The sequence below is a fragment of the Canis lupus genome, chromosome 20 (assembly GCF_048164855.1).
Source record: "Canis lupus baileyi chromosome 20, mCanLup2.hap1, whole genome shotgun sequence".
In the NCBI taxonomy this organism is placed as follows: domain Eukaryota; kingdom Metazoa; phylum Chordata; class Mammalia; order Carnivora; family Canidae; genus Canis; species Canis lupus.
Window position 1 is genome coordinate 9,167,259 of NC_132857.1, and position 20,866 is coordinate 9,188,124.

General features: G+C 33.1%; 1 long non-coding RNA gene across 7 annotated transcripts in view; it reads right to left on the minus strand.

Annotated features, from left to right (window-relative positions):
• Positions 1 to 20,866, minus strand: part of LOC140611662 (uncharacterized) — an 89,573-nt gene that overhangs the window by 21,610 nt on the left and 47,097 nt on the right. For 6 of the 7 annotated variants that reach the window (XR_012012773.1, XR_012012769.1, XR_012012767.1 and 3 more), the window contains 2 exons: positions 11,452 to 11,485; positions 7,840 to 8,080 (listed from right to left, as the gene is read on the minus strand). This is a non-coding gene — a long non-coding RNA (uncharacterized lncRNA). The remainder of the gene's footprint in view (positions 1 to 7,839; positions 8,081 to 11,451; positions 11,486 to 20,866) is intronic. The other variant, XR_012012772.1, reaches the window with a different exon arrangement.

The following is a 20,866-nucleotide window of genomic DNA, read 5'->3' on the forward strand; positions in this document are numbered from 1 at the left end:
GTGTGTGTGTGTGAGTGCGTGTGTGCTCCAGTAACAGACTTCATCGCAGCACTTAGTTCACTGAACTGTAATTATTGTCCTATTTTTCTGCCTTTTTTTTGGATATGGACCATTTATTATTTATATTTCCATCTCCTGTTTATAACTGAGTACCTGTTACAGGTAGACAATCAATATATATTTGTTGAAAAAGTGAATGCCAAACCTTAATGTCAAATCTTTCATCCTTTATTTACTTTCTTTAGTATTGTAGTTCTACTCACAAATTCTTAAAAACTCAGTTTTCTTCTCCTCCAGGAGGAAAGGTCTATTTTCCTTCTTGGAATTAAATAATCACTCTTTGCTCATATTCTTCTTAATGTTTGTCAGTATTAGAACACTTAAATCAATCGGGTTTGTCATATAAATGACTATTTGTTTTTTTTTTTTTGGTCTCCCCAAGTGAACTATAAATCTAATAATAACAAAATCCACCCGTTAGTTCTCTCTCATTAGATACACTAAATAATTATATTAACAATAGTTCTTTAAGGAAAAAGCAGTATTACATTGAGCAATAGTCAGGTTTTATTGCAGAAACAAACCATTAGAGCCAATCAAAGAACTAAGCTCTATAGGGGAAAGATCTTTATGAAGAATAAAAATAACATTATATTGTGTACCAAGGTATAGATTTGGCTGCTTTGTACAGAATGCTATGTAGACATATCTTGATTGAACATAATCTTTTTGATCAGACCATAAAGACATCTCTTATTTCTTTTACATATACTTTTCTTTTTTGAGAATTTTTAGTTAAGTACAAATTATGAAAGATTGTTATTATTGCTTATAAAATTTCTTCTCACATTTTAATAGTGATTCACACTTTATAAATCATGTTTGCATACATTATCTTATGTTAATATTTAATATTCTTCTGTAAAGTAGGAATTATCATCTCTAAATTATAGGAAAGGAAATTGAGATTCAGGAAATTCAAGCACTTTTCTAAGCTCTGTTATATCTTCATTACCACAGAAATGTGTAATTGTATAATCATGGTAATATAGACCGGGGGGGGAGTAATGATTTGGGATCTAAGTTATTATTATATTTTTTAATTTTTAGGGCAGCTATTAGGGAAGCTTATCCTGGTGCATAAGCTAACTATAGGTGCTGTGAGTCTGAAGCATGTCTAAAAAATATCTAATAGAAGTAAAGTAATACAAATTTCAAACATCAAAAGAGTTTCTATTTATCATCAATGAAAGTAATATAAAAAAAATAGAAAGATGACATGGGGCTGGTTATTTAAGCCATACTTAGCAAAGGGAAAAAAAAAAAAGAGTAGAGAGGAGGCAAATCAAGAAATAGATTCTTAACTATAGAGAACAAACTAATGGTTACTGGAGGGGAAGCAGATGGGGGATATGTTAAATAGGTGATGGGGAGGGACACCTGGGTGGCTCAGTAGTTGAGCATTTGCCTTTGGCTCAGGGCGTGATCCTGGATTCCCGGGATAAAGTACCACATTGGGCTCCTTGCATGGACCTGCTTTTCCTCCCTCTGCTTGAGTCTTTCTCTCTCTCTCTCTGTGTCTCTCATGAATGAATAAATAAAATCATTAAATAAATAAATAAATACATAGGTGATGGGGATTAAGGAGTGAATTTGTGATGAGCACTGGGTATGTATGGAAGTGTTGAATCACCATACTGTACACCTGAAACTAATATTGCACTGTATGTTAACTACCTGGAATTTAAATAAAAGCCCTTTAAAAAGAGAGAGATGTCAAGTGGATGAAGTATAAAATGCATATTCCTGAGATTTCCATTATGGTATTTGGTTCTGTAATTTAGAGCATTAAGCAAAAATCAGCAGATTCCCATGCTTTGTGTGTGCCCAGGGTTAGAAGATGGTAAGTTCTAAAACCAAAGCAGTTCTCCCATCCCTGGACCCAAATTAAGATATGGTCAGTTGACATAACAGTGTTCTCAGAGCAGGAGTCAGGACAAGAAATTTAGGTGACAATGTTAACTTATTGCCTCATGTGAGAGTTTCTCCAGTATAATTTGGAAAAAAGGCTAGTGTTAGTAAGCCTGGCAATGAAAAATATCATGTTCTCATGACCCCCCTACATATCCATTTTCTCATTCGGCCAGATTTGAGTCCGTAACCTCTTCTATTAGATAAATGATACAGTATTTCAGTTCATTAGCTATATTTAATAAGGCATTCTATTTGTGCACACTATCTCTCAAGTTCTTCATTCAATAACATATCACAAATTATATATAAAACTCTTCATTCTCATTGAATGAAGTTCAAGGCTCTCATTGTTATATGACTGATTAATGACAGTGATATTCTACATCTTATTCCTATTTCTAAACCAACAGATATGCTAAAGGTCTTATTTTTTATCAGACTTTCTATAGCACTATCATGAAAGAAAGAAAGAAAGAAAGAAAGAAAGAAAGAAAGAAAGAAAGAAAGAAAGAAAGAGAAGAAAAAGAGAAAAAGGGAGGGAGAAAGAGAATGAGGAAGGAAATCAAGTTGAGAACTCATCTTAACCCACATTTTTTTATCCTCATTTTCAAGTCCTCACTCTGATGCCATTGGAAGGAATATAAGCACTACAACAAAGAAAAAGCAGTGATTTTTCCATTTATTCCATCCACCCACATAAACATGTTGCAAAAACACATATACATAATTCAGGTAGATTCATAACTCCTACTCTGTCTCTTCCTCACCAGCCAATCTGTATTTAATAATGGATTACTAATTATTTTATATAAATTGTAATGTGAAAATAATTGTATGAAAATCAAGGTACACTGGTGATAAAATGGTTTATCTTAGGATATGCTCAAAATGATGGTTATAAATGTTCAAAAATACTGTTATGTAGTGTTGAAGGGATTAGTCAAGTTTCCTACCGAAATGTTTCCTATAGACATCCTGACTAAAAGTTTCGTTCAGTTCTTAAGCCAATAAAAAGTCTCTTGAGAACAACATATGCTTAAAACATTATATAGATAGGGTATCTTCTGTGACTGAATTATGCATATGCATAAATTGGTTTAGAATATATAAAAATCTTGGGATGGGACTCTAACCATAGCAAAGACCTTAGTTATATCAGTTTTAATTTTTGTATTGTTAATTTCTAAATTTCTAAGCATTTCTGCAAAAGTTCTAAACATGAGTCACATTTCTAAAAATATATTTTCAGGTTTGCTGTCATTTTCTTCCAGTAACTGAAATAAAGTTTGGACTCTTTGGATAATTTAGAAAATATAATGAAACAGTAATCTAATGACCAGTAAAGTTCAGTAAATGTTCTGATGCATCTCTTTACTACCAGTAAAAAACAAATAGTAAGCTAATTTCATTACAGTTAATTTTTGGTATGAATAAAATATTAATTTAATGATAAGCTGTAATATAATAATACATAAAAGGAAAATACAGTTGAATTTATTTGTTTCTTTCTGCATAAGGAATGCTTCTCAGTTGCCCCAAAGCTTAAAATATTTTTTGATTGCAGAGGTTATTTTTTAAAATGATCTAAAAAGTTTCAAAACAAGGGGTGCCTGGGTGGCTCAGTCCATTAAGGATCTGACTCTTGATTTCAGTGAAGATCATGATCTCAGAGTCCTGGGATCAAGCCCCATGGAGGGCCCCTCCCTTAAAGTCTGCTGGAGATCCTCTCTGTCTCTGCCCCTCCCCACCCCATGCTCTCACTCTCTCTAAAATAAATGAATAAATCTTTTTAAAAAATAAAAAATAGAAAGTTTCAAAATCAAATTTTGAGGAGTAAAATATGATCTAAGTAAAAATTAGTAAAACAAATAGTTGAAAATATTATATAGAATCCTAAAAGAATATTAAGATTAGTTCCATTAGTTAATATGAAGTTTCTATATTGATTAATATGACACTGTTTTTTCAAAATATATTTAATTAAATCGAAGTGACATATTTTTCTTAAAAAAACTGTATCCTTCATATTGCCATTCTTAAGTCATTCATACGTTTACCTCTCCAGTTGAATGCTTTTTAAAAATATGCAGCTCATTATATGAAGGAAGTTGACTTCATAATCACTTTCATAATAAAAACAGCAATACTTCCAAACACCAATCTGTCACTACAGTTCTGTTCAGTGTCTTTTGAGTATTCTGAGAGGAAATGAGAGCTCAAGGATCTAAAAACTTCCAACAGAATCCCTGAACATAACATCATGATATTCTTCCAACATCATCATGATATTCTTGTCTTTTTTTTTTTTAAAGATTTTATTTATGTACTCATGAGAGACACAGAGAGAGAAGAAGAGACAGTCAGAGGGAGAAGCAGGAGCCCGATGCCAGACAGGATCCCAGGACCCTGGGATCATGACCTGAGCCACAGGCAGACACTCAACTATTGAGCCACCCAAATGAAATAGTTGGCAAAAGTACATGACAAATACAAAATATAGTTACTTAATGCCTTGTGAGGTACAGGGTCCTAATATATGGTCAATAGGCTAGTTTAATTGGAAAGTATTTGGAGAAAAAAAATAATGTTTTGAAGGTAAACTGGATATCAGTTGATTCATGGGAGACACAACAGCATTTCCATGAGGACACTTAAATATGGGGTAATAAATATACGAACATTCGAAAATATTAATATTAAGCTGAATAAATAAGTAGCCCCCACTGACTTACCCTGACTCCTACCTAAGTATATACCTGAGCTGAGCCTTCCCAGCTGAGTTATTATCTGAATATTCCAGACATTCTGAGGGCACCTCAGATCATATAGAAAAAGTGGTCATTATTTGAGTTTGTTTCTTTCAGATCACTCTCAAGATTGGAGAGCCCTTAATATCGGCTTCTGGAAATAGAGCATGGAAAGAAGTTTGAGGTACCAACAGCTAATCCCCTTGCTATTTTATCTTCTCCAAAATATTGCCATCTGTCAGTTGCCTAGTGAAAAGCAAACTAATTTACACCTCTCTCAAATTTCTTCAATATCAACAAGTTCCCTTTCCACACAACTGCTGGGACTGTGCCTTAGTTATAGAAACACTGAGTCTCTGAAAAGCAATCAGAAGAATTCAGTTACTTTTAGTGTCTGTAGAAATTAGAGACCAGAAAAATGAGAAGAGTACAAAGGAAATAAAAATAATATGATGTATTTTCCCTTGTATTGTGTCTGCTCATGAAAGTGGTTTAAATTACTCGAATGTGTCACCAGTTAAACATAACTCATAAGAATATCTATTGATAGTAATATTAGAAATCTACAGAAGTTATTTCATTCACAATGAAGCAAAGCCACTTGATTATATTTTATTTCATTATGGTGGGTTGATGCTAGCTTTGCGTGCAAGACTTGTTGTACGTGAACCTATTTTAGCAAAAGAACTTCTAAAACCAGTCAACATGTTACTGTTTAATAAACATCATTGTTTAATAAGTTCAGGAGTGCATTTTTACATAAAAAATACATATATTGAGTTAATGTTTTACCTGATATGTCATAGATTTACTGCAAACATAGCTAAAGAACTTTTAATACCATCAAAATGAAAAATAAATTTTGTATATTAATTTGAAATAGGCCAATATAATTTGTGATGGATAAATATTAAAAGTTTACAGTATCAAAAATTAAGTAAAGTTGTTTAATAAATATATTTCCCCATTTTATTCATTCATTGAAAGAAATAAAATGACATGTTGCTAGTTAGTAATAAACATGGAAGTAAAATCATTGTTCCTATACTTTACTACCCAAGAACTCATTAACTCACTTATAAGGCTTATTATTTCTGAATTTGTTTACCAGATAGGTTGATTGACTTGCTCAAGGTTTGATGATTCTTTCATTTTATTGGTAGGAGACGACTGAACCTCACTCACCTGGTATAAAGTATTTTACCAAAGTATTAGAAAACTCAGTAGAGGAATTAAAAATCAGTTAGTGGCAGCTGCATATGTCAATTGGCATTCATGGTTGTGCAGACTGATATGTAACTTTTGGTAGGCATTAAGTTTCTTTAAGGATACTTAATTTTGTGGAAATCTCCAAATTACACAATAACTTTTGCTAATGTTCAATGAACCATAGGTATGTACATAAATATACATAAATAATATTTAGACATATTATATGAGCATGTATTTATAGACAAAAATCATATGCAGTGTCAAAAATTATACAGACATGGGAAGACTCCTGACTTCAATTTATTTTTTGAATCTACCAGACATAGTTGTGATGTTATGTCGCTCTTGAGCAGAAAATAATGAAAAATATATAATGCCAACAGTATTAAAGTAACTTTCTCCGCATGAAGATTTGTAGAGGTCTGTGCTTGCAAAACACCAGCAGAGATATCCAGTCAGACCATAGAAAGCTTTGCCTTGCTCCTTCTTTAATCTTAGGAGAGGTGAAACCAACTAGATTTATAAAGATAAGTCATACCAACTGGAAGAATGATCCTCTTTCTCTTCCTGATGGTTTACTTTCATAAGAAAGTCAAAATAGTAAGTGGAAAATTTCTGTTTATAATTGACCAAATCCATGACCTTTTCCCTGTTTGAAAAACTCTTTTCTTAGAAATTCTAAACCCACTCAGCATAAGGGATCAGAGATAAGAAGTAAAAATTCTTCAAATGGATTTTTAGATATAATAGTGCTAGGGGAGAGCCCCACTTCCTATCTTTTGATCCCATGTCTGTGAATTCAGTACACAGGGAGGACAATAGCATTTACTGGCCATGGTTTTAACAATATGCCAAATCTTGCAGAAAAAAAAAAAAAGCCTAAATCTCAAAGGTATGTCCTCCAAGCAGGTATAATAACTCACCTGTTAGCTGGCCATCTTCTCATATAATCAAATCAGTTACTTCCCAATGATGGGACTCATGGCAAAGATAGTAAATTCTTTGTGTGGGAACCAATTATTACAATTCCTTTGCTATAAAATATATCCTGTTTGAAAGTTGAGAAATCTAACCTAAGTTGACGATGCTTGTAAAATTAATTTGTATAGTAAATTATTCAAGAGGATAAAGGGCAGGCAGGGTAAGGGGCAAGTAAGCCAAGCAGTGTTGTCTCAGCTGAAACATAGCTTCAGGTTGATCACACTGAGAGGATTTGAAGTAAAAACATAAGCACAGAGGTTGTTTTGTCTTGAGACAAGGAAATAGTCCATTATACCCCATATCAATCTAACACTGGTTGCTGAGTTCAATGCTGCAGAGAAAGGTATGGCTCTAAGTTATTTGCAACCAATATTAATATCTGTAGGGTATGTGTGCATGTCTTAGTAAAGCCATGTCTCATTGGGCATGGAAATAGCAGCACACCATAGTCAATGTCGTGTGGGACAGTGTAGCACTGGATATAGAACAGTGAAGTCCAATCATGTTATGTTAAGTCCAATCCCGAATGGCATTATGGGCAATCCACATCTGAAATATTTACTTTCCCTATGAGGATAAAGGGCTGAGCCTCCATGATGAAAAAAATGTAATATAATTAGCCAGTCACCATTATCTCTGACTGGAAACCCAGGAATTTCTACTATGTCACAGAGTCATTATGTCAGTAATAACACCCAGATCATGGTGAAAAGAAGACCATACTGTTTTGTCTCCTGGCACAGAGACTTTGTTCAACAGCCAACTACTGAAAGCTTCTTCTACTATAGAAACCTTCTGATTTGACATTTCATGTGATACACAGATGTGTTCACTCTCTTCCAAGAACTATCCCTACATTTCTTTAGATTTCCTTGGACCAATTTGCCAGTATTAGTCTATGTAAAACTTTCCAAATTTTGCCCACCTGTTAGCCACTGTCCAAGAGTCCATGCAGATCCATATATTAGACCATTTTTTTCTTTTTATGAGAAATGGACAACCAAACTTGTCTCATCTTCTGACCTTTGGAAAGTGAGTTTTTATAAAGTAGAAGATCCTCGTGACTGGAGATTATTCAGGTCTATCCATAAACAGAATTGCAACTTACACTCTTTAAGGAGTTTGTCAGAAGGAGGTTACCATCAATCTTGGGTTTAGGAAGAGGCCTAACAAGAGAAGATACCATAGGATTGTGAATCATAAGCTTGAATAAGTTACTTCTGTCTTCTCATCATGCTCAGGACTAGTCTGTATAAACCTCTTCTATTTAATATTACTACTAGATATATCAATTTTATGGGAAATTGGGGCAGCCTGGGTGGCTCAGTGGTTTAGTGCCGCCTTCAGCCCAGACCCTGATCTTGGAGTTCCAGGATCGAGTCCCATGTCAGGCTCCCTTCATGGAGCCTGCTTCTCCCTCTCCCTGTGTCTCTGCCTCTCTCCCTGTCTGTGCCTCTCATGAATAAATAAATAAAATCTTTAAAAAATTGGAAATTGGCTTAATCAAGGAAGAGACAGGATTGTGAAACAGTAATATACAACAAGCTTTGTTGGGTAACACTTAAGCAAGGTTGCATGAGAGAGGAAGTCCCTCCCAGCAAGATATTTTCCATGAAGTTGCATGAGGCTCTTTCCTACAAGAGAAATAGAAGCTATTGTGGGGAGAAACAAAATCAGAGAAGGGGCTAATTTGCTTAGCAGCAAGGTAGGAATTCTCTGGGTTATACAGTTCCATTAAAGCAGCAGAATTTTGAAGTCTTTTATAGCTATAGGGTTTGGCTTATTTATGGTTAGCAAATGTTGGATGCAGTTTACAGGGTATGAAAAGTAGTTCCAATCTAAATGAATAAATAGATGTCTAACTGCAATATACTTAAATAAATTAACTGTAAAGAATCTGAGTTTGGTGTTGGTAGGTTTGGGGCAATATGACTAAATACTTAGGATTGGGATTATTAGATCATAAGTGTCTAACTTTTAGGAAATGGTTAAAGTGCTTTCCAAAGTGGTATCATTTTACATTTCCACTAGCAGTGTGTGAGAGTTCCATTTCCTCCACATCCTCACCAACACTGGATATTAATATTACTAGGGGTTTTAATCTTAGCCATTTAAAAAGATTTGATTTATGAATATTTTCCCTTAGTGACTTTTCTTTTCATTCCTGTATAGTTCTTTTTGAGAATGAATGGTTTGAAATTTTCTTAAGTCTAATTCATCATTTTAAAAATTGAGTTGATTTTTGGGCACCTGGGTGGCTTAGTCAGTTAAGTGTCTAACTCTTGAATTTGGCCCAGGTCATTGTCTTGGGGTCATGAGATAGAGCCCCATGTCAGCTCCATGCTCAGCTCAGTCTGCTTGTCCCTATCTTTCCCCTATCATGACTTTTTTGGGCATTCTCTCTCTCTCTCTCTCTCTCTCTCTCTCTCCCTCTCCCTCTCCCTCTCTCCCTCTCTTTCTCTCTTTTAAAATAAATAAATTAAAAATCTTCAAAATTGAGCTGATATTGCTTTTGATATCATAGCTAAGAAATATTTGTTTATGTTTAATCATGTTTTCTTCTAAGTTTAAAGTGGCTTTATAATTAGGTCTATGATTCATTTTAGTTACTTTTTATATATGTCATGAGGTATGGCTATAAATATTTTAAAATTACTTGTGGTAGCAAATAATTATATTTTGTGAATATAATAAAAATTAGTCTTTTGTTTTCATTTGTAATTTTTTATCATTCTTTAAATAGTTCTATATACCTATAGTAAACATAAGTATTCATTCAGCCAAATATCTTTCTCTAGAGGATAAAATGTTAAGTGGGAGGCAACATCAAATATTTAATTATAGATTATGATTGAAGATGGAAAAGAAAAGTCCATGCAATCATGGATAGGGAAAGCAGCAGGATCTGAACTGATGGGGAGTGATGGCTGTTGTGTGTGCAAGCCATGATATCTTTCATCTTTGAAAAGAGGTCTGAAAGTTAAGGAGGACTTCTCCCCACTTACCTCTGCATCTGCTTGTGTGTGTGTGTGTGCATGTGTGTGTGTGTGTGTGTGTGTGTGTGTGTGTGTTGTAGGGCACCATTTATCAGGAAGTACAACATTCATTTCCACCATATTGAAAATCCCTAGAGTGGGAGAAAACAGGGAAAGTTAAATGTACTCAGAAAAACTTGCTGGAATGTGGAATGCCCCAATGCCATGATAGATTAGCATTGCAATGTGTGATTTTTATTATTTGGAGCCCTTTATGTGAACTACCAAAGGTTTTCAAGCAACCTTTCGAGAGAGAAATTTTTATGTTATATTGTAAATGATTACCCTAGATGCGATGTGAACAGAGTATGGAGGGAACAGTAGAGCATGTAAGGAAATAAATTAGTACACTAATAAATGCAGGATATTAAAATTGCATGGATATTTATGATGTGCGTTAGGCAGAACTTGGTAAGAAATTGGAAGAGTTAAGGAAAAGGGAAACATCAAAGATGATTTAGTGTTTTCTAGCTTACAAAATTGTAATTTATTTAAGTAAATAATGGTAGAAGTAGCTTAGCAAAGTTTGTCTTTTAAAACATAATTTTGTAAAAACAAAACATTGATTTTGTTGTGTTTATGTGATAGCACATAAATTATGTGTTCATTGTGCCTGAGTGGCCCTGTCGGTTAAGCATCCAACTGATTCTGGCTCAGGTCATGATCTCAGGGTGCTAAGCTCAAGCCCTACATCTGGCTCTGTGCCAGCTTGAGATGCCCTCTTCTCCCTCTGCCCCACCCCTCGGGTGTGTTCTCTCTGTCTCTCCCAAATAAACTTAAAAATCTTTAAAAAAGAAAAAAAATCCTAGTAACAGTGCTAAATTTTACTAAAGCATACATCACATAAACTCTCTGGAAATGTGTAATTTTAAGCATCCATTTCCACGATAGAGAGAGAGAGAGAATTTAAATAGAATTAATTAGTTCTATTCCTCTTTGTTTTACTTAGGGTTAAATAAAATAAAATCAGAAGGTTGCTAATTCAGGTTATTTCTGAAAAAGAAAGAATGAACACTTACCATTTAAGATTTACTAAAAAGTCATGCTCATTTTAAGGTTGTTGATTTTAATATTTAAAAGTTTGGAATAAGTATAATGATTTTTATATTTAATCTATTAGAAATTATGTCACCCATTATGTCAGTAACACTGCCCACCAGTTTTGGGGAACAGTCCTTAAGTAATAGATCTACAATGAAAAGCAACTTGAGAGGACATACCAAGACAGCAAGATTAATTGGTGTTGCATTTTTAAATTTTAAATTTTTAAGAACTTTATTTTTTTAGTATATATGCATTTATTATATATATTATATATTTTATATATATGCATTTATTTATGTATTTGAGAGAGAGAGAGTGAAAGCAGAGGTAGGGACAGATGGAGAGCAAGAGAGAATCAAGCAGGCTCCCTGCTGAGCCTGGACCCCCCCCTACATGGGACCTTGATCTCAGGACCCTGAGATCATGTCCTGAGCCAAAACCAAAAGCTGGATACTTACCCGACTGAGCCACTCAGGCACCCCTGTTACTGCACTAAAAAAAAAATAAAGTAATAGTTAATAGACATGTTTAGAAGATTCATAAAGGAGAAATTTTCTACTGAATAACTGATATTCATAATGCCTTTTTTTATTTTTACTGGATTGTATTAGAGATAGGTCTCTAAAGTTAAATGTTTATGGCTATTCAACCTGTCTAAAGAAATTTCTTATTTTTTTTGTCTAAAGAAATTTCTAATAGAAATTTAACTTACACTCTTCATTTAAATTGCATTTGTACAAGATGATCCAATAAAATGTCACATTGTACTTGGTGACACTGATTTCATTTCAAGGATATCCTTTTGCTGGTTATGAATATAATGCATCTTTACAGGATAAATTTTTAACTTTCAGAGAAGAAAATAAGTAGCACTCATATGTCTACAGAGATTGCTACAGCACTAAGTTTGGGACAATTTTAAAACTTGTAGGAATGACTCTTGAAAGTTGCTTTCAGTTTGGTTTACTATTAAACTAGTCAATAAGTTGTGAAAAGGAATTAGTTAAGATCCCAGATAAAAGAAGGTGGCCTTAGCTCCCAATGTTTCTGATTTTTCAACCTCACGAATATGGGACTAAAATGCAGTAGATTTAGCAATACATTTAGAGTGAATCTACCAGGCAGAGATACCGAAATCCTCAGCTTCAGTGCCTTGAATTTAATTTTAGTCTTAGAAGAAAGTCAAGCCAAAATCAGTTAAAGGATATTAATTTATGTTATAATTATGTGGTTTTCTGGGGCACCTGGTTGGCTCACATGGTTAAGCACCTGACTCTTGATTTTGGCTCAGATCATGATTTCAGGGCCCTGGGATCCAGTTTCACACCATGTTATGTGCTCAGTGGGGAGTCTGCTTCAGGGTTCTCTCTCTCCCTCTTCCTCCCCCACTTTTTCTCAATCTCTCTCTCAAATAAATAAATAAATCTTTAAAAAAAAAACCACTGTTACATGGATTTTCCATTCTGTTTCTTACTATATTATCAGGTTCATTAGGTGTTTTGGTATATATTATCATTTATAATAAGAAACATAAATTTAGTTTCCTCTCATTCCTGGAACAGTGCTTCTAAAACTTTGGAATTTCCAGGAATGAGAGCTAGAGAAATTAGGTATCTTTTGTTATGTTAACTAAAACTTTTAGAAAGTTTCTGAGGAGTAAGGTGATTGCCAGTGGAACCAACCTTAGGATTAGAGGGTTGAAATTCTCAGTTCCAACTCCTGACTTCTAGAGAGGGGAGGAAAGTGCTGGAGATTGAATCAATCACCAATGGCAAATTATTTAATCAATCATGCCTATGCCATGAAGTATCCACAAAAAACAAAAGGAATGTGTTTAGAGAGCTTCCAGGTTGGTGAAACAGAATGCTTCCACATGCCAGTACGCCAGGTCCAAACTCACAGGGACAGAAGCTCCTTGGTTCAAGACCTTGCTGTACATATCTTTCATCTAACTTTTGGTTTGTATCCTTTGAACCTCCTTTGTAAAAAAAAAACAAAAAAACAAAAAAAACAACCATCTAATGAGTAAACCTTTTTCCTCGGTCATGTGAGCCTTCCAGCAAATTAAAATAACCCAAGAACTGCCTTATGGAAACCTCTGATTTATACCCAGTCTATGAGAAGCACAGATAACAACCTGGGCTTGTGCCTGGCATCCGAAGAGTGGGGCAGTGTTGTGGGACTGAACACTTAACCTGTGGAGTCTACTAGTATTTCTGGGTAGATAGTACCAGAACTAAATTAAATTGTAGGACACACAACGGCTATCAGAGAATTGCTTTGTGTTGAGACAAACTCCACATGTTGGAATTGGTTGCTGAATCATATGTAATAAGCTTGTCTACAGCCTGCCACACTCAGAAGGGTCTATCATTTATGGATTTTCCAATATTTATACATGGTGTAGTGTATAATACATATTACTTATCTTTATGCAAAAATACATAATAATAAATATTCAATTGTATTCAATATTATGATATATATAACAATATATATTCAATCATATATATGCATCTGTATCAATATGTTTTATCTATATATCTATCATCATTAAAGTCTTTCTCTACACTTTGTTTGGGTTATACAGCCCAAATAACTCATCTACTATAGAATCAGAAAGGAAAGGCTGCAAATACTTGGAAACACTTCCAATTCATTAGTGTAAGTATAAGGGAAAAGAGTCATAGTTATAAAAGTGGCATTTAGGTGAGCTACCTCAATCCTAGACAAAAGAGAGAGAGAATGGAGCAAAGAGAGGGAAAGAGAAAGGAAAAGTGTGAGAGAGAATGGAAATCATCTAGTGGGACAAAACTCAAGCTACATGAAGAGTAAGTGCCATCTGCAAACTATGAGAAGCTAAATGTGAGCCCCGCTCTCTTACTTTTGCTGCTTGGCAAAGACCAACAGCTGGCAGGAGCTAACGTGGTTCCTGTCAGGCAGGGCACACCTATGCCTTCAGACTATTAGTTTCCTTCTGAACCTCATAACACTCTTAGTATAACAGGTCGCTGTGTCCTTGGAACGATGTTACTATCATGATGCAAAAGCTCCCTCATCTAAAGATGAGATGGAGAAACAGCACCAAATATCTTACTATTTTTTAAAACTATACTATCAGTCCTGTTTATATAATGGTATTTTTATCTCTATTTCCACATATTTTAATTTGATTGAAGTTTCCCTACATCCAGATTTATTTTTCTTTTCCCATGGGATACTGTACTGGAACGTGTTTCTGCCTTGATTATTCTTTGAATACTTCGGTTTCACTGCTGGCATAGCAGAGTACAAGGTGGGAGCCCTTCTCCTGTGTCTCCCTGGCCCACCTCCCCATCAAGCCACAGACACCATGTTGTACTGGAAACAAAAAAAAAAGCCTTTGTGGCCTAAAGTCATCCTACTTCTGCTTACTCTGTTATTTTCACTTAACTTGTTTCCAGTTTTGTTGTTATTATAAATTAGGATGCAATTAACATGCTTTACTTTCATCTTCATGCAAAGATCTCATTATTTGAGGGATATATTTATAGATGTAAATTTATTGGGTAAAAAGCACTTTTTAAAATTATTAATAAATATCCCTATGTTATAAAAATGTTTCTTGTATTCATCCTTTCACAACACATGTACTTATGATACCTGCAACCTATTTTTTAGTTAAAAATTGGTATGAGGGCACCTGGGGGCTCAATCAGTTGAGCATCTGACTCAGTTTTGGCTCAGGTTATGATTTCAGGGTCATAATATTAAACCCTGAGTCAGACTCCAAACTCAGCACAAAATCGGTTTCAGATTCTCTCTTTTCTTCTGTCTCTTCCCCCCAATCTCACTGTCTCTCTAAAAGAGAAAATATTAAAAAAAAATTGCGTGCCCCATATATTGTCCATTAGTAAGATTTGACATATACCCATGAACTTTTTTCACTTTGTCTTCTGGAGAATCATTTCTTTGCAAGTGTTCTGTAGTTGTGATGTGGGTTTTTAGAACTTTGTAAATTTAAAATTTCTGCTTCAGTTTGGCATTTACTTTAAATTTTATGTGCATCAATTTAAAATATTACCTCGTCAAATTGCTAACTTTTTTATGTTATATAATGTCATGTCAATATAATTAAAGTACACATCTACCTTGTCAATATAATTAAAATACACATCTACCTTGATTTTTAAATTTAAATTTTATTTTTCCTCTCAAATTCTTTAGCTCATTTAGAAGGGACTTTGCTTTATTATTTGTGCTAGATATGTCTCCCAATATTATTTATTTAATAAGCTACCCCTTTCTCATTAATTCAAATCAATTTTATCTTTTAATAAACCTTTATATACATTGAATTTCTTATATTTTTATTCTACATAATCTGTTTTGTCAGTCATGACAGTGACTATGTCACTAATATAAGCTAAATGGTAGTTTTATGTAGTGCAAAGTCTCTCAACTATTCAAATAATTCACCTTCATATTACTTTTTAATTTTAAAATTCATATGTGTGTATATGAATGTATATATTTATTTTACCATTTATATTCATATATTATATACACATAAATTTACATAGAGTATAAATTTAGAATGGCTACATCAAAATCTTTTTCCAAAATTATAGATTGTAAAACACATTGCATTAATATTTCAAAATGATTTGAGAATTTGGTATTTTGCCATATTAAGTCTTGCCTATAAAAATTACTGATGTTAAAAAAAAAATTACTGATGTTTTTCCATGGATAGATATCTTGACTTGAAAGCTTTAAGTTCCAAACTCTATCCCCACACAGAGTTGTGTATATTTCTTCTTATGTTCTTTACAGGATAGGCACATTACCTGGGGAGATTCAGAGAGCACTACTCCATAAAGCAAATAAATATTAACCCTAAAATCCTTGCAATTAAAACAAACAAATCAATAATAGAAGGACAGTGTCATTATAGGAACTTCCGCGATTAAAGTGTTATGGTTAGTAGTCAAAGGCAGTATCTAATGAAAAAGGAAGTTAAACCCCTACAGGACTTAAGCATCAACTAAAGGCACAACTTGGTAGCTAAAAAATAAGTATGCAGAATCTGAGACTAGTCCTTAATTTTTAAAATTATGTCTCATCCCATTTAGTTCTTCAAAATTTTTTTTGCCATCCTGTATATTTCTTATTCAAATAAAATATTTGAGCCAATTTATACACACAAAATCAAAGTGGATAATACAAAATTAATTTAAGTAAAAGAAGTATCTAATAGACCAAAAGAGTAAAAAAAAAAGTGAAATATACTAGGAAGTGAATATTAAACAAATATGTGCAGTGATTTCACCAAATGTATTATAGAAATGTTTTTGCAAAACTTCAGATGTGGTATCATATTTTTTATTTCAATTTTGATCAAATTAAATTGCTTTAAATTTAAAATCCTGACATACATGGTCAAAGATATAGTACTTTTAGGAAATCTAAATCAAGTTCAAATGCTTAACACATCAAGGGGAAAACTCTGCTATATCTCATTTAGGAATTGTCTATATAAACATAACATCTAAAAACCACAATATCTCATACTGTAACTCAGCATGTATGATTTTAATAAATGGTTTTGTTATTAAATGCAACACTTTTTTTGAAAAAATATATTTTATTTCTATTATTAAATATCCATATGGTCTTCTTTACAATTGCAATCTACTGCTGAAAATTGTGCCCACAAATTTTCACAAAAGCCAAATTATTAGACTTGTTTTTAAAATTAAAGTTTTAAGAAAAAGAAAGGGACATGAAAAGACATAGTTATGTGAAAAAAAGATTCTTTAATGATGGAAGAAATTATTTCATAGCTCTACATGTTCCTCTGTATTTCATTTCTTTCTTTAGATTTTTGTATCACTATGTTTGCTAAATAGCGATACTAAATTACTAAATTACACCTCATCTGCTTAGAGATAGATATTTGTAAATCTTGATACAGATTTCTTCCTTTCCTCCCCAATTCCACTTTATCCCACAAAATCATTAAACTTTTCGTTGTTATCTATACTGATAAATGGGGCAAACTACCATGAGACAATTGCAATTGAAAATGTGTCTCTGAGAAAAGACAGATACAGGGCACTTACCTATTTTTTCCTTAGACGATTCTTACACTCTTGTTTATTTTTAAATTATTTATTAATTGATAACATTGCCATGGGTCATCTGTAATATTAACTTACAATACCAGTATTGTAGCATGCATATATGTGTAAATATGTGTATAATGAGTGAAAAAAGAAGCCATTGTACCAAAATAGAGAAAACACAAAGACTCCCTTGCTTAACAAATGATACAAAAGCACTTTTCTTCAAGTTAGCTCCACAGTGGAAATGAACAACTCAATCAGAGTCAAAGTGTTAAAAGAATTGTAGTGTAATGCTCAAATCTCATATATAATTACAAGCGAACAAAAATTAATAATTAACCAAAAATTAATGTAAGAATGATCAACCAAAATCTGTTTCAATTTCTATAAAATTATCAGGTACCAAATTCATTAAATTGCTTATGCTCCTGTTTCATTCACCATTGAACATTAGCCTTATTCAAACTTCTGAAAACCTCCTAATTACATATCAAAGAGGTAGGTGAATATGAAGATTCAAAGAGGTAGGTGAATATGAAGATTCTTAAAAGCATTTGTGATGTTTTGGTGACATCAAAATATAAATATTATTGCAAATAGCTTTTCCTCTCCAGAGACATAGAACACTCTTTAGGTGGTGTTTTTTTTTTTTTGTTTGTTTGTTTGTTTTTTTTAGATTTTGTTCATTTATTTGAGAGCATGAGAGAAGGAAAGATCACAAGCAGGGGGGAGAGGAAAAGAGAGAAGCCGACTCCCTGTTGAGCATGCAGCCTGATGTGGGACTTTATCCCACAATCCTGGGATCATGACCAGAGCCTTAGACAGATGCTTAACCTACTGAGCCACCCAGGTACCCCATCAGTTTATTTTTAAAGTTTTTATTTAAATTCTAGTTAGTTAACATATAGTGTAATATTGGTTTTAGGAGTAGAATTTAGTGATTCATCACTCACATATAACACCTAGTGCTCATCCCAATAAGTGCCCTCCTTAATACTCATCACCCACTTACCCTATCTACTGCCCACTGCCCTCCAGCAACCCTCAATTTGTTTTCTAGAATTTAGCATTTCGTATTGTTTGCCTTCCTCTCTATTTTCATCTTATTTTTTCTTCCCTTCTCCTATGTTCATCTGTTGTGTTTCTTAAATTTCACATATGAGTGAAATCATATGGTGTCTCTTTTTATCTAACTGCCTTTATTTTGCTTAGCACAACACTCTCATCATTGAGAGTGGCACATCCAATGTGGAACACATCCACATCATTGAGAATGGCAAGATTTCATTCTTTTTAATGGTTGAGTAATATTCTATTGCATACATATACCACTTCTTCTTTATCCATTTATCAATTTATGCACATTTGAGCTCTTTCCATAATTTGGCTATTGTTGATAATGCTGCTATAAACACTGGGGTGCATGTGTACCTTAGAATCTATATTTTCGTATCCTTCAGGTGAATACCTAGTTATGCAATTATTCAGTTTTTGTTATGATACGTTTACCCAATCTAGTCCTTCACCAGTGTACAGAGTAATTAACACATTTGTCATTAAAAGATGTTTCATTGGGCAGCTCAGAAGGAGCCATTGGGTGGCTCAGAGGTTTAGTGCCACCTTCAACCCAGGGCCTGATCCTGGAGACCTGGGATCTAGTCCCACGTCAGGCTGCCTGCATGGAGCCTGCTTCTCTCTCTGCCTGTGTCTCTGCCTCTCTCTCTCTCTCTCTGTCTCTCATGAATAAATAACTAAAATCATAAATAATAAATAAATAAATACATAAATAAATACATAAAATGTTTCATTGAAATATTGAGTAGATGTGTTATTTTCATAAAATTTGTGGGCATCTATGCTAGTGCTAGCTAAGTTTTCCAAGTGTATATTAATTACAAGGCACAAAAGAAATAAAATTGCAAAATTTTGTAAAGCTGAGCAAGAAAGGCAAAAATCAAGGAATTATATAAAAGATGAGTTGGTAAGGATAATATTTGTAAACTCAATGCTTTGGGGAAAGTAGACATTAAGTTACTTGCTCATTAAATTGAATAAGTTTCCACTACAGATGTCTTTTTTTCTTACATTTTTTCCATAAACTGTTCAGATTATGCAAGATAAAAAATTTCAGTGAAGAAATTTGTTGTTTCCTTTTTAAGATTTTATTAGTATTCAAATACTTTTCCAATTTGTTAAGAATAAGAATATTCTTATCCATAGGAAGATGTGTGCTGAGACCTTATTGTCAAAAAAATTAAATCAGCTACTCTAACTTCTGATAAACAATATAACTAAATGAAGCAGAATATAATAATGCTAAAAAGAACAAGAACAAAAAGAGAAGCATGTTGACACAATAGGTTGAAATTTGTTTTCTTCCTTAAATCTATATATTTGAGTAGCCATTATATTGATTTTATTATGTGTGAATTCCAATTTTAGTGATGCCTAGGCAAAGAATACACCAATTAACAAAACAAAGAACACACCAATAAAAGAAAAAGTCAATTTCCACTGTGAGTTTTATACTCACTGAACAATTATCCCAATAGTCTGCCAACTTTGTTGTAAAATGGATAAGTTATTTCTTCTTGCCCTTGTCCCTCCTGGGCAGCTCTGTCCTATATAGATACACCCATCTGTGCAAAACCCACATCCTTCTGATTAATGTGCTGCTACACTTTTAAGATTGGGAACTGTATATTTAGTTCTTGCTCTTGGAAGTTGTTGGAAAGTGTCACGTTTATAGAAGAAAATGATAGTTTAAGTTCTCAGAACTTCCTTTCTCCAAAAAATACCTTTTCCTCAGAAAGAGGAATTTTATCTGTTATTTATGTGAAGGACAACTATTGTTGATAGGATCTTGTGTGTGTTGACTATATGTTTTCAATGAATGAATATTCATCACAAAGATATGCATTTTAAACTCATAAATTAGTTTACGTTAAGATGGATCGTGTTTAAACTTTATGAGAGTAGAGATTCCATATATTTTCCATAGTCTTTTCTGGTTTCCATTGTATCCTGTATTAAAATATCTTTCCTAAATAATTTACTGACTCAATTGTTCCTAAGGCCTATTTTTGTCATTTGTTTTACACTTAGTCCTGAGCTAGATGTTGCAAAACACATGACAAATATGCCATTTTCTAGCTTCAAGGAATTTATTCCACTAGAATAGTCAACATAATTATTCATTGGAATCGATTAAACATTTTCCTTGTTTTTTTTTTCCTTTGAACTAATTATGAGTCAACAAAAATGTATTAACTCCTACAGAATACTAGAAACTCTGCTAGTTGGCAAAGATTGAAGACATAAGATATTTTCCTCCTTGCAAGCAAAATTTTTTCTTTGCTAAGTTTTAAAATCATACATTTTTATTATATACTAAAAAATTAGAGATAACTAATTTGAAGCATTTATATATACTTAAAAGGCAGTTTCATACATTAGTATTCTTTTATTCAGTGATAAATATGAGTATACATGAAATAAATATAAATGCAAAATAAACACAGGAAAATTTATCAACACATTTCTCTTCCCTTCAGTTATTTTATGTTTTCTATATCTTAATGGGTCCTATATTTTTTTATGTGAAGGTGAAATGTAAATATAAGATTGTATTAATAAAATAGTCATATTTACATTATGGATATGCTTATATGTATTTCTATTAACACTTGAGATGCTAATTTTCTTTGGTAAATGCACTGATAAGAAAGATAATTGAGAAAATAAGTACCAGGCAGCTCTGTAGATG